Source organism: Narcine bancroftii, chromosome 1 (assembly GCF_036971445.1).
Source record: "Narcine bancroftii isolate sNarBan1 chromosome 1, sNarBan1.hap1, whole genome shotgun sequence".
NCBI lineage: Eukaryota > Metazoa > Chordata > Chondrichthyes > Torpediniformes > Narcinidae > Narcine > Narcine bancroftii.
Window position 1 is genome coordinate 287,892,010 of NC_091469.1, and position 16,103 is coordinate 287,908,112.

The 16,103-nt window shown below is 40.6% G+C and overlaps 1 pseudogene; it reads left to right on the forward strand.

Annotated features, from left to right (window-relative positions):
• Positions 1-16,103, forward strand: part of LOC138756351 (doublecortin domain-containing protein 1-like) — a 340,682-nt pseudogene that overhangs the window by 307,124 nt on the left and 17,455 nt on the right.

The following is a 16,103-nucleotide window of genomic DNA, read 5'->3' on the forward strand; positions in this document are numbered from 1 at the left end:
TGCATATTTGGGATGTTGAATCTAAAGGCAGACTATACTGGCAAGTCCATCATCTTGAGGAAGGATCTGTCTTGGCACAGAAACTAAGGCATTTTTATTAAATTCATTTGAGGTTTAGCAAATAAGTGAATTTGAAGCTATTAATCACACAAAACCTCGCATATTATAATACCCATAGAAGCAATACTAAGGGAAACAAAGACATTTTGATCCCTGCAAGGAACAAACACAATGACAGTTTACAGCCATGGAGTGGTGGCAAAGACTGGTGTTTCAAAGAATCCAAATTGTATTGGTGACACTGACACATACTCTTTTGATTGGAAATCATTCAAAGTTGGAAGACGTTTTAACTAAAATAAAAACACAATGCTGGAGAAACTCACCAGGTCAAACAGTGGGCTTTATGTAGCAAAGATAAAGACACAGGACCAATGTTTTGGACTTGAGCCTTTTGCCTACATTCATATTAAGCATGGTGCCAAAGCAATACGCTGTAAGCCTCAACCTGCACCATGTATTGAAAATCAGCTGCAGAAAGAATTAAATGAACTCGAGCAAAGTTAATTCAGAGTGACTGAGCAACATCAATTGTTGTCATACCTAATGCAAATAAATATTATGAGGGTTATAGATAGGATAAATGGAAGCAGGCTTTTCCCACTGAGGTTAAGTAAGATACAAACCAGGGGACATGCGTTAATAGTGAAGGGGAAAATTTAAAAGGGAACATCTTCACACAGAGTGTTGGGAGTGTGGAATGAGCTACCAGCTGAAGTGGTGAACGCGGGCTCAATTTTGACATTAAAGTAAAATTTGAACAGATCCATGGATGGGAGGAGTATGGAGTGATATGGTCCAGGGGCAGGCAAAATAATAATTCAGCACAAACTAGAAGGGTTAAAGGGCCTGATTCTGTGCTGCCATATTGTATGATTCTATGTTCTACCAGGTTGACATTAAACCAAACAGTTGATGAACTGCAGGAGCATTTGCCTTTTCCATGAATTAATATACCTAAGTTGACAAAAGTCACATGGATCTGCTCAGTTAAATATGGACGTGAGAATCAGTAGCATTTGACCATTAATGGCGTCTTGTTGTACACAAAATTACTAGTGATAGGAAGTCTCCAGAGCCACTGCCTTATTTTGAATTTGTGAGCACTATTTTTATTTATTTTTTTGTAAGGTGGTTTATATGAATATTTGCTCTGTGACGGCATTAACATCGACATCTCCAATTTTCATTAAAATGTGCTACAAAACAGCACATTTTGTGACGTTTAAATTCTGATTCTGAAGTCAACTTAAAGAGTTTCCAATCTACAAAAGACAAAATACTTACAAGCTGTAGATTTTTAAACATACAATCGAGTTGATGTACCATGGAAGACATTTTATGAAGAAAAGATTGACACTATCGCCAACATATTTGGCACCAATCAGTAAAGGAAGGTTTGTGCAGACAGCTTTAACAAAACAGCCTGTTTTAATGGAGGTGCTCCACTTGTGCCCACACCTTCTCCTCACCACCATTCAAGGCCCCAAGCAGTCGTTCCAAGTGAAGGAACACTTCACTTGTGAATCTGCAGGTATCATCTACTGCATCCGGTGCTCCCATTGTGGTCTCCGCTACATCGGAGAGACGGGGCGTAGACTGGGAGATTGCTTCATTGAACACCTCGACTCTGTCCACCGCAATGGCATGGATTTCCCAGTGGTCACTCATTTTAATTCCTTGTCCCATTCCCTTGCTGACATGTTTAGCCATGGTCTCATCCACTACCAGACTGAGACCACCTGCAAATTGGAGGAACAACAACTTATCTTACATCTGACATCTGATCACTTCTAACGAGACGGCATTAACATCGACATCTCCAATTTTCATTAAACTCCCCCAAATCTTTGTCCTCCTGACTCCTTTCCTCTGGTTTTGTCCATCTGTCCGTGTCTCTCTCTCTCTCTCTTCCCTTTTCCCTTTCTCCTTTCACAGAGGTAATATCAATTCTCACTTTTCTGCTTATCATATCAAATTAACACCTTTTAACTGTCATTCTTGACTCTTCCTACTTCCTTCTTCAGTCTTTATTCTGATGCCTTCCTGTTTTTTGCTCATACTTTGAAGAAGGGCTCAGACCTGAAAAGTTGGTAATACATCTTTACCTCCTAGTGATGCTGCGAGACTGGCTGAGTTCCTCCAGTATTTCTCTGTGCTTTTACTACAATCACAGCATCTGCAGACTTCTGTGTTCCACTCAATACAGCATCTGTTCAGTGAGATATTATTTAGAAGGTAAGTTGTTGCCTTAACCATAGTCAAGGATGTTAACTGTGGCTATTGACACATTCTTATTCATATTAGACAAAACTAAGAATTAATATACAAAAAATATAATAAAGGTCTTAATATCGTACTCATGGGGTTATCCCATGCTGTAATCCTATTTTCTGTAACAGCTTGTTTGTCTCTCTGTATAAATATATGTTTGTAGAAGCAGATGTCAGGGTTGGTAAACAGTGGAGACAGTCGCCTACTCTCCATGATATATCTCATGAAATAAAGTCTGTGAAACGATACTCAAGAACAAATGTTGAAGGAAACCTTCAAATATTCAACAATTTTTTTTCTGTTGGTAACATGAACACAATGGGGCAAATCTTGTGCCAAGGAGTATGAAGGATCTAATGGAAGGTACATCCCTGGCTGGGTGGTTTGCTAGTGTGGGCTCTGGAACTTCATCATGATCTCACTAGCTTTCTTATGAGAACTGTATGTGAATTTTCACAGAGCCCTGTGATCCTATGCAAAATTCCGAGTGTGAATTTAACTGCTGAGAAGAAAGTTTTTCAGGTCAATTCATTTTTTTTAAATTTTAATGATAGTGGGCAGTTAATGGTCCTTCTTGTCCATGAAACCCGTTCTGCCCAATTACACTCAATTAACCTTGCATCTTTTGGGGAGAATGTACAAACCTTTTACATACAGCATTGGATTCGAATCCAGGTCTCTGACGTTCTCATAGCATTGACCTAACCACTGTGCTAACAGTACCACCCTTGTAAAATTCAAGTGTGTGTGCGTGCATGCGTGCGTGCGCGCGCACTGGTTTCTGAGTGTGCGTGTGCGCATGTGTGTGTGCACACATGTCTGCAAGTGTTTGTGTCTGTGAATGTGTGTTTGTATGCATGTGCAAGCATGTATGTGCGCATATGTGTGTGAGTGTGCACGCGTCTCCACATGCATGTGTGTGCATGTATGTGTGAGTGTATGTACACGCACAAGTGTGTGTATATGTGTCTATGTGCATGTGTAGTGAGTTTTGCACCTGTGTCTGTGTGTTCGCGTGCATGCATGTATGAGCATGTGTGTGTGTGCGTGTTTGTTAGTGTGCAGGATTGTATGTGTTTATTAAACTTTTTATCCTTAATATTTATATAACTTTAATTCTTTTCACAGTTGTGCTTTTTGAAAGGTTCGGATTGATTGATTAAATGTATGTCAATGTTAAAGCAACTTGACTGATGGCAAGCTTGTTATTGTAGCCTCACACTCTCAAATTGCACTGGATACTAGCATCGGAGGAGATGTACTGTCCTGCATCTTGCCAAGTGCTGTGAGCCATGCTTCCAGTAGGAGACCACCCTATTGACCTCATTGGAAGGAACAGTGTGGTCCTGGAAACAGGCAAGTAGCAAGCACTGGGTACATGAAAATCTTTTCCAAAGTAAAGAATCAAATATGCAAGCGTACAATCACTTAGAAAGAAATCGCTTCCCTTGGGCTAAAAATGGATGCAAATGGATGCAGCAATCAAAAGCAGGAGAATGTGAAAACATTGCAGATAGGACACAATACTGTAGATTTTTGCCAGACCTTGGAGCAGCCCCTATTTTATTGCATTGATCACTGTGTAAACTTTGGAAATGGATATGCGGCAAGGATGGGTAAAACACAAACGTTTCCAGATACTCTCATCGGGAAAGAGATATAGGAGTATCAGAACTAGGACCACCCAGCTGAGAAACAGCTTCTTTTCGTGAGCAATGAGACTGGTGAATGACTGACAAACTGCTAAAACAACTTTCTGAGACTCCACTATTTATTAAAAATAAATAATAATATGTACATATGTAGATATGTACTCTGCATGTGTGTTTACACTGTATTGCACTGTGAACTGGAGAACACGGTCTTGTCAGGTTGTTCTGGTACAATCAGATATAAATAAACTTGAACATGAACTGTCTACTGAACAAAAGCAGCAGCAGACAATACCAGAATGTCAAGTGTACTGTTGCTTAGCTCAGAATATATACAAATGCTGTGTAAAATAAATAAATCCCTGTTAGTAACAATAAGCCTGTGCTTTGCTGCATCCCTCCTATTAAAAAATCTAAATGAATGACGGGACCTGTGTTTTGGCCAGGTAATGAATATCGTCTTTTAGAATTCAATTTATCTCAACATCGCCTGTGAAAACCATGTTACAAATTAGTCTATAAAACAAAACCAAGCCTGAAATTGAAATCTCTGATGCATGAATTTTAATATCAAATATTTTATTAAACAGCCTGTGATAACTAAAAACCTTTTGAATATTTTCTGAGCACTTTGAGGAAAACAAATCATTACTACCTCAAGTCAAATAAATACAAGTGCTGTACTTGCAGTGCTGCAGCTGACTGACACAGGAAAACCATTATTTTCATTAATTCACATTGTGTCACATTGCTCGTCTACGTGGCCTTTACTCTTGCTCTTCTGCCTGTTTCATTCCATCACTCCACACTGAAGAGGACAAAAAAAATGGTGCATGCCCTCATCGAGCAATTAGGGGATATATAAGCGGTTAATATGTTGTTATTGTCTTTTTTGCTTGTTCTATCAACAGAATGGATTGCCATCCATGCAGTGTGAGTATCTGCACAGCAGAGGGGGCTTGTCTGAGACTAGATTACATGAGCAGAAAGAGCAGTCTTGTAATTCATATGTATTTCAAATGACCCATTAATTCAATTTATCCCCATTTTAACATGTGCACTTTTAAAAAAATCATTAATTAAAAAAAAACCAAATCGCTTGATCACAGACCTTCCAGTCCAAATACGCCGTATATTTTTGGAGAGTAGGAGGAAACTGGAGCACCCAGCAGATCATGGGGAGAACATACGAACTCCTTACAGATATCGCCGGATCACTGGTGCTGTAATAGCATCGCACTCACCACAATTTATGACACAACTGGAAATGTTGGCTCCGGATCAAATGGGGTTAGGGTTAGAGGTGTGTCTGCTTTAAGCCACAAACCTGCTGTTCTGAATCCTGCTTAAGAAACAGCGTGCAAAGATCAGGCTGACACCGCGGTGATCATTTAATTAAAAATCCAAGTAAAACACGAAGGTCTGCAGACACTGTCATTAAAGTAAAAACACAACGCTGGAGAAACTCAACAGGTCAAACAGTGCAAAGATAAAGATATGTCACCAACATTTCAAGCTTGAGCTCTTCGTCAAAGTATGACAAAATGTAGGCAGGCACCCGAACAAACTGATGGGAAGGAGGGGCAGAGGGAGGAGCACAGTCCCACAGGCAGGAGGTAACAGGTGGATAAGGGAGGCACGACACACCTGCAAACAGTGATTGGGAGAATGGCTCTGTGAGAGAAGGAAGTGGGCCAGACAGCTGGAGGAAAGAAGACAAAGGGAAGGGAGGGAGAAAGGAGAGTAGGTTAGAAACTGGAGAAGTCGATGTTAATGCCATCCAATTGGAGAGGGCTCAGATGGAAAATTAACCTCCTCCAGTCCACACATGATCTTGGTTTCTCGTTTTTTTAAAATTTTAATCAAAAACACAGTAAGCCCAGTGGTTAACACAATGCTGTCACAGCGCCAATGACTGAGGTTTGAATCCTGTGCTGTCGGTAAGGAGTTTATACCTTCTCTGTGTCTACGCAGGGTTCCTCTGGGTGCTCCGGTTGCCTTCAACACTCCAAAAACATACTGGGGGTTGTAGGTCAATTGGGTGGCATGGGCTCATGGGCCAAAAGGGCCTGTTTGTTTAAATTGAATATTTAAATACTTCTGCTGAAAGATGTCAGATCAACAAAGATATCATGACATTGTTTGGAAGAACAAGCCACATCATTAGAAAGCAGAATTCCTTGCTGCAGTGAAGTTTGACAGAGCTTGATGTGTGTGATTTCGCTATCATGTTTCTTATATTGTGCATTCACTAGACAAGTATAACCTTGCCTATCAACATAGACTGAATGATCCTAAGAGTATAGGATATATTGCTTTATTACTTTCACATTATTGGCTAATTTATATTTTAGGCAAAAATGGATTTTGATCATGAGAATTAAATATTATTAACCTGGATTTATTATTATGAAAAAAAAAACACTATACACTTACAGTTGATTTACAGCCCAACAGTAAAATCCCTTGGTATTAATGCACATGCTGTTCAATCATGGGTATGAGTTTCAACAGAATGCATATGCTGTGATCTTTTATCTATCATTGTTTTAAAGACACAGAGGTTTCTAAATTTATGCAGTTCTCACTAATGCTCACACTGAGAACCCTCTATTTAAAGTGTGCTAAATGTTGACAGTAGGTTTGGGCCAAAAGTAGATGTTTTGATGTGGTCAATGATTTGATTGGGGTGGGGGTGGGGGGTGGGGGGGGGTGGTAGGCATACTCATCAAGGTATAACGTCTCTGGAAAACAAGACTTCGGCCATGTGTTGTCTCCAACAATATTGCTAACTGGGTGTTTTCCTTTTATTACAGACTTACATCTGTAGTACAAGTACTTGGGTGTCTCATCCTGTTATTAGTTGTAGACACTGACTACATTTGTGCGGGAATTCTCTGACGGCACGTGTATAAAATTGTTGCTAGGACTAGGGAAGTTGGGTTTTTGTAAGAGACTGGAAAAAACTAGGCTTGCAGCAGGTTGACATGAACTTTATTGAACAATACAGCACAGTACAGAGCATTCAGCCCTCAATGTTGTGCGGCCCATATATTCCTTTCATCCATGTGTCTGTCTAAGAGTCTCTTAAATGCCCCAAATGTTACAGCCTCCACCACCATCCCTGGCAAGGCATTCCAGGCACCCACACTTTGTGTAAAAAAAAAAACACCCCTGATGTCTCCCCTCAACTTCCTTCCTTTAACTTTGTATCTATGTCTTCTGATGTTTGCTGATCCTGCCCTGGGAAACAGGTGCTGGCTGTCCACCCTATCTATTGCCTCTCATAATCTTGTAGATCTCTATCAAGTCTCCATTCATCCTTCTTTGCTCCAAAGAGAAATGTCCCAGCTCTGCTAACCTTGCCTCATAAGACTTGTTTTCCAATCCAGGCAACATCCTGGTAAATCTCCTCTGCACCCTCTCCATAGCTTCCACATCCTTCTTATAATGAGGCAACCAGAACTGAACACAATACTCCAAGTGTGGTCTCACCAGAGATTTGTAGAGTTGCAACATGACTAACCTACTCCTGAATTCATTCTGCCATTAATAAAGCCAAACATCCCATTGGCCGTCTTAACTATCCTTTCAACCTGTGTGGCGACCTTGAGGGATATATGGATTTGAACCCCAAGAACTCTTCACTGACTGACCATGTACTCAGCCTTCTGGTTAGTCCTTCCAAAATGCATCACCTCACACTTATCCGCATTGAACTCCATCTGCCACTTTTCTATCCAACTCTGCATCCTGTTTATATCCTTTTGTAGCCTTCGGCAACCTTCAGCTCCATCCACAACTCCTCCTACCTTCGTGTCATCCACAAACTTACTGACCCATCCTTCTGCCTCTTCATACAGGTCATTTATAAAAATCACAAAGAGTAGGGGTCCCAGAACAGATCCTTGCTGTACTCCACTAGTCACGGACCTTCAGGCAGAATACTTTCCTTCCACTACTCTCTGCTTTCTTCCTACAAGCCAATTTTTTATCCACACAGCCAAGGTTCTACTGATCCTGTGCCTCATGACTTTCTGGATGAATCTCTCATGGGGGACCTTGTAAAATGCCCAACCCTCATCAATTTCTTTTGTCACCTCCTTAAAAAACTCAATTAGACTCGTGTGGCACATTACTTCACTGAGGTCTTTCAAGTCATGAGGAGCATAGATAACTTGAATAGTGACACTGTTTCATAGAATAAGAGAATCTTAAGACAACAAAGCACAACTAAAAGGTAAGGGGGTGGGATTCATAAGGGATGTGATGGGGTAACAGAGGTAGGTGAGAATGGTTGGGGGCAGGTAAAGGATTGTCTCTTGTGTGTGTGCCAATAGGTGGGTTAAGAGTGAAAGGGGAAAAGTTTAGGGGGAACATGAGGGTGTACTTCTTCACACAGAGACTGTGGGAGTGTGAAACTAGTTGGCAGCTGACATGGTGAATGCGGGCTCACTTTTAACATTTAAGGATAATTTGGAGAGGTACATGGGTTGGAGAGGTATGGAGACCTAAGGACTAAGGCAGGTCAATGGAACTAACAAAAAGAATGGTTTGGTACAGACTAAAAGGGCCAAATGGGCTTGTTTCTGTGCTGTAATGTTCTATGGCTGGTGGGCATGTAAAACGAGCTACCAGGTACATTAGCTTTCTTTAAGAAGCACTTGGATAATTACATAGATGGAATTGGCTTGGAGGGGTCTGGGCCTAATGCAGGAAAATGGGACTAATGCAAGGGGACTAACATTGTTCAGCATAGACAAGTTGAGCCTGAGGACCTGCTTCATGATTTTAAGACTCCTACTCTCAAAGTAATGGATCAAGAGTAAGAAATTCCTAGTACTCATAGGATCAGGAATAACATCTGGATTTGTCATTGACCTAATGAGACGGTTGTCTTCCTACTCTAGATGTACCTCAGTGCTGGTGCTGCCTTTTGCAGCCCGTAGGGTATTTGATGAAAATGGACAGGAGCAGACACTTTTGATAGGTCTCCAGAGAGATCAGTTGGTAAGTTTGATTACAGAAAAGCAAATGAGTATAGGAAAATGATCATTCAATCCCTTGATTATTATCTACCATTGAAATGGATCCTCTCTGATCTGTTTCTTAATTTTCTAACTTTTGTTTTTGACCATTTTTGTCTATCATCTCAGTCTTAAAATTTCCTACCACTTGCATGCTTTTTTGGGTAAGGAGAGAAATCTGAGGAGGAGGTGACAGTCGGGATTGGAATCAGAGAATGGGGAAGATTTTCATATCTCCCGCTCTTTTATGAAAAGACCATTTCTTTTCCTCCTAAGTCACCTATTTATAATCTCACGTCACATTGCTGTTGGCACACACACAAGAGACAATCCTTTACCTGCCCCCAACCATTCAAATTATTTTAACATTAAACACTTTGAGAAGGCTACCTTTCAAACTTCTTATTCCCATGGATAACACAACAAACTGTTTCACTTTATCTCAGTACATGTGACATTAGACAACTCAATCCAATTCAATTGATGCTTATAAACTAGCTTTGTAATTTTCTAAGCCCTGGTGCAATTCTGTTAAATTTCTCCACCTGATGCACTGAGTCATTGAGGGCTTCTTGTACAACAGTCCGATCATTCCATGCCCTTTTCCTGAAATCTTGCAAATTATTTTTAATCTAGTACATTTCTGAAAGCCCCAGTGGATTGTTCCCACCATCCTCCCAAGAAGTAAATGCTTTTCTGATATTGTCCTTGTATATTTTCAAGATTCTTTTATTGTCATGTAATAAAATAGATGTAATATATTACACAACATTGCCTTTAATCTGCTGTAATATTTTCATATTTGTATTGTGTAATATATTACATGTTTTATTACATGACAATAAAAGAATCCTGAATCTGCCATCCTTCCAAGAAGCTGGTTTTCTCATGTTCCTCTTGTACATTTTGCCTATCCTAATAAGTCTGTCTCCAGACTACAAACATTTTACCAATGGGAACAGCCTCCATCTATTATCCTATCTAAACCAGTCATGATACTCTATTCTCCTTTTGGTGCTCTATTATATTCAGAAGAAATACATCAAAAGTATGAATGCATCAAAATTCCAAACACTTTTTTTTATAGTTAACAGAATAGAACATGGTAATTTATTAACTAAGTGCCATACGTTGAATTGAATTTAATTACCTTCAATGCTTTAACCGGGTCTGTTTTTTTCAGGTATTTGTGTACTGTAGGGAAGCTTGGATAAATCCTAAAGTAATCTCAGAAGAGCAGAAGAAACATCTCTGCCTTAAAAGTTTGACTTTTGATGTTGCTTTGATCCACAGTTATTGAGCCTTGAGCAATCCAGAAGGTAACATGCTATGTTAGATTTATTGTTTGAAATGAGAACATGCAAACATACAAATGATAAGCACACAAAAAAGCTCATCAAACCCTCAAGGGAAAGTGTCCTTTCATAAGATGATGGCTGTTTTGATTCCATCTGAAAGGTTACTCGGAGTAGAGCATTCTCATCTGCCTTGGGTAATCTGTCATTCCCGAGCTTATTAATAATATCTATCTCTGCCTTAATAATAATGAAAGCCTCTCTACTACACCCTTTTGAGGAAGAGAATTTCAATGTCTCATGATCCAGAGAGAGAAAAACAATTCTTGTTTATGACTTAAATTAATGACCTTTTATTTTTAAACAAGATCTCTCAGGGGGTGGAGAGCTGAGGGAAGAAGACAGGGTGAAGGGAAGGGAGAGCAGGTTAGCAGAAACCAGTAAACCATCTGGCTGGAAAGTGATGGTCTTGGAGTGGTAATATATGAAGCCGTAGACAGACATGAGAGTATGGGAGTGGGACTGAAATAGTTGGCCACAAGGAGGTCCCTGTCATTGATTCGAACAGAGTGAAGGTGCTCAGTGAGGCAATCTCCCAGTCTGCACCCAGCTTCTCTGATGTAGAGAAGGCTAAAAGGAGCACCAGATGCAGTAAATCAATCCTGTGGATACACAAGTGAAGTTTTGCTTCACTTGAAAGGGCTTTTTTGGGCCACGGACTGTGGTGAGGGAGGAGGTGTGGGCTCAAGTGCAACACCTCCTGTGGCCACAGGGCAAGATGCTGGGGTGGGGGGGGGGATTGGTAGGGAGGGATGAGTGCATGAGGGAGTCATAGAGGGAATGGTCTCTACAGAAGGCGGAAAGGGGAAGATGTGTCTGGTAGTGGGATCCTGTTGTAAGTGCTGGAAATTCCGGAGGATAATGTGTTGGGTGCAGATGCTGGTGGGGTGGTAGGGAATCCTGAGTTTGTTGTGTCTAGGGGCAGAGGGGGTCAGGGCAGATAAGCAGGAAATGGAGATGATGGTGATGATGTTTGTGGAAGAAGGCAGACGTTTTAGAAGATCTGGACTGGAAGACCTCAATCTTGGGAACAGATTCTCTGAACTGCCTCCAGTGCATTATCAACCTTCTTTAAATAAGGAGAATAACACTGTACCCTGTCCTCTTGATGTGGCCACCCGAATTCCCTGTTTAGCTGCAGTATAATTTTCCTACTTTTGAACTATTGAAAACCAACAAGAACCTTCCTGAGCGGTAGCCATTTACCTTTCGAGCACCAAAGTCTGGTGAACTTTATATATGTTAAATCCTGTGCACAGTATAAGAATTGCCTGCAACCAGTGAACTTGGAAGAATGAGAAGTGAGATGGGACTGAGAACCAAATAACTTTTCTGAACTTACACGCACATTACATATACATGCACTTAAAATTAGAAAGGGGTTAAGTTAGGTTAAGTTAAGTTAATAATAGATAAGTTAAAGTTTGATTCTGTTTTCATGTTTAAAAATAATTAAAAGCAACTTTGTTTAAGTAACCATTTGTCTTGGTGAATATCTATTTCTGCTGGGTTTATGGGTCCTCTGGGCTCGTAGCAGTATGTATGAATACTTGTCCTACTTATGCATTGTTTGTCTGTATGTGTGTAATGTCTGGTTGTGTGTCTGCATGTTTTGGACTGGAGAAAAATTTGTTTCGTCAAATTGTACTTGTGCAATCAGATAACAATCAACTTAATTTGACTTCACTTGAATCACTGCTCACTTTTGATCTGTTGCCCAACATGGAATTTCTCTCAGGCCACATCTCTCACCACCACTGGTACTCGTCTCCATTCCCTGGCTGTGGCTGTCCTCACTCCTCATCCAGCACCCTGTCAGTCCCTCTGTTGGATTGCCAAAGGATATTATCAGGTTAATGACAGCAGGGGTCAAGGACACCAGCCATTGTCCACATTTCCCAATTATGAAACAGACCCCTCTCTTTCTGTTTACAAATTGATATCACGTTATTGTCTAGCCTGACTCCACAGCCTCCAGCCACAAGGGAGCCACACTGCCTTTAGTTTGTCCCCTACTTTTCAATCAATTTTTGGTGGTTACTCTATTTTGAAAGTATGTTGTGACCTTCGGAAAGTTCATAGCCTTTTTCATTGTATCCTGCTCCAACATCTGCAGCCATTTGCTTTAATATTCATTTGCAAGCTTCCTCAAACCATGCAATTGATATTAATCAGAGAGATTTGAAATTTGACTTGATTTATGTCCCATTAAAGCAATACATGGATCTGCCTCCCAAATATGAACTAGTGCAATCTTATTGACTGGTGGATTAATACCTTTGCATCAAGTTCCTTACTTTATTTTAATCAAAACTTCCTTCAGCTGATGAACCTCTTTACATAGTTTTCACTACAGGTTGCACATTGGCTTGGTGGAAGGACTTGCAAACTCTTCTAAGTTTTCCTATAATTGATTTAGATTTGGATATCAGATTTATTCTCAGAGTACATACATGACATCAAATGCAACCCTGAGGTTCTTTTTCCAGAAGACGAGGCAAAATTACCACTTTAAAAAACTGTGCGCATATAAACAAACAAACGAATGCAAACAAATTGAGAGATGTAAACAAACTATGCAATACAGAATTTAAAAAAAGTCAATTAAGTGCAAAAGTCAGAGCCCTTAAATAAGTCTCAGATTGAGTTTGTCATTGAGGAGTCTGATGGTGGAGGGGAACAGCTGTTCCTGAACCTGATGGTGTGAGTCTTGTGGCACTGATACCTCCTTCCTGATGGTAACAGCAAGAACAGAGTGTGTGCTGGCTGATGTGGATCCTTGATGATTGCTTCTGCTCTCTGATGGCAGCATTCCCTGTGGATGTTCTTGTCGGTGGGGAGAGATTTGTCTGTGATGTCCTGGGCTGTGTCCACTACCTTTTGGAGGGCTTTACGCTCAACAGTATTGGTATATTCATACCAAAGCTTGATGCAGGCTGTCAGCACACTTTCCACCACACATCCGTAGAAATTTGCCAGGGTTTCTGTGTCATATGAAAACTCTGCAAACTCCTGAGGAAGTAGAGACGTTGATGTGCTTTCTTCACCATGCCATTGGTGTGTTGGGTCCAGGAGAGATATTCTGAGATAGTGACTCCCAAGTACTTAAGTTTCCTTACCCTCTCCACCTCTGATCCCCAATCACCTTGTCTGCTGACTTTCGTATTTCATATGATGTGTTTATTTTCATATACATAATTACAGTGTGCAGATGTGTGATAGTACAGATCTATCACCAATGTATATAGTGTATATAGTTACAGTATCTAGACTGTGCTTACAGCGATTGGCTGAGAGCTTAGCCACGCCTACTGTCTGGGCCTTAAATGGTTGTGTCCCTAGCCAGGTCGGATCATTCCGGATTGTTCGGCCACCTGTGAAGAGCTCCTGTCTTTTGCTAATAAAAGCATTGGTTTGGATCAATAAGTCTTTGATTCTTTCGACGAGCTCTACAAGATGCATGAAAATTCTTACTTGCTGCATCTACACAAGTCATAAGATACATCAACTACAATAGTATTAATTAAATTACCACAATGCACCATGAGACAGAAAAGAGGGAATAAATATCAAAGGATTGATAAATAATGGCATGTGGGTGATACTAACCTTAAAGTGTAACTCATGGTGTCATCCTCTGACTGAAACAGGGTTCAGGATCAATTGGATGTGAGGTAATCTGATCCTTCAGGCAAGCAAATAAAGCATCCCGACTCAAAATGTTGACTGGGCAATTTTCCTCATGGATGCTGCCTGACCCATTGAGTTTCTCCAGCAGTGTGTTGCTTGCTCAAGCTAAACGCATTATTGATCTACTGCACTTCTGAAGACCACTTTTTTTTCTTGCACTAACTGCAACTGTGAATGTTTATCTATCTATCTGCTGGTATTTATTACCTCTTTTTCTGTCTCAGCATATTGTGGTAATGTGTTTGATGCATCTTATATCCCCTGTGTGGCTGCAGCAAGTCAAAATTTCAGTGTTCACATTGACATTGACATTGACAAGATGCAGCAAAGAATCAACACTGAGCTGAAGGCATTGGACCAACATTCGCCTTTGGCTACTTTTCTACTTTCGGGCTGACTCTCTGTGGGGATTGGCAAGGCAACTTGCCGCTGCTATTGAGATCTTCAAATGGCACGTGGTCCTTTACAGGCCAACTGTGGTGCTTCTCCACAGCCAATCACACACATATCGATAAAACTATTGTCAGCCACAACATTACTTTAACAAGATGACAGCTTTGGTAACAAACACATTTTATGAAAAGTCATAAAAAAGGAGAGAGAAATCCAGAGGTTGGGACTTCCACAGCTAAAGGCATGTCTGTGGTAAGGGTTTGGGTGGATGGAGACAACGAGAAGTCTGACATAATTATTATTGATTGCTGAGTAATAAGTTTTCAATATAGTTATCTTCTTTATATCACAGCTGCCATATGTTTTTGCAATCTTTCCAAGTCAGCACAATATCAAATCAACCCCCTGCCTTTTATATCTGTTAGTTTCCATTCACCAGAAATACCATCACATACCTTCAGAGGGCCCTGTATACCTGCGTGATTCCAGATGTAACAGAAATAATTTTCACTGAGATCATAGTGTACAAATTTTCAAAGGTCCATATTGAATTTTACATGCAATGTGCCAAAGAAAATTAGTCCACTTTACCCATGCCAGTATAATTATGATTATGTTCTACATGTGTTTCCTCCAAATTTGCCGATGACACCATAGTCAGCGGCAAATTCACAGACGACAATGAGGAAGTGTACTCAAGGGAGATAGATGAACTGACTGAGTGGTCCATTCAACATGAGCAAAACTAAGAAATGATTGTCGACTTCAAGAGGAAGAAATCAGGAGAACACGAACAGCCCACATCGAGGGGCAGTAGTGAAGAGGATCAAGAACTTCAAATTCCTGGGTGTCAACATCTCTGAAGACAATCCACAGATCTCCATGTTGATGCAATCATGAAGACATGCCTATACTTCATGAGGAGTTTGAGGAGATTTGGTATGTTACCAAATACTTGCAAATTTCTACGGGTGTACCATGGAGAGCATTCTGACTGGTTGCATCACTGTCTGGTACGGAGGTGCCATTGCATAGGACAAGAAGAGACTACAAAGAGTTGTAAACTTGGGCAGAACCTTCACGGGCATCAGTCTTCACTCCACCAAGGACAAAGTCAGATTTCATTGATTACTGGTGATGGGTGGGGGCATCATCAGAAGGCTCCCCTTTTCCCCTAAAATCCTCAGCTCCACACAAGAACTGAAAATCAGCCCTTTAAGAATCTTATCTGGTGCTGTTTACTTGACAGGTTCAAAATAGTGTGTACCTCATGCTCTTGGAAATCACAAATAGCACTTGAGGCTTCAATGGGGAGCATGCATTCTCAATCTCCAGCCTCATCCAGGCCAGCAGTGGAGAACTATTGCAGCACTCTGCCTTTTCGATGAGATGTTGAAACAATTCCCAATCCAACTCCTCAGGTGGATTTAAAAGATCCCACAACCCTTATTGGAAGAACAGTGTCTTATCCAATAATTATCCCAAAACATCACTAAAAAATAAACTTTTGGTCATTGTTACTTTTGCTGCTTTTGGGAGAAAATTTGGTGCCATGTCTCCTGCATTACAGCAGTAACTACAGACAAGAGTACTTAATCAGCTGTGAAACATTCCAGGAGATCCTTGGGCTTTGGGCCTGTGAAAAATGCAAA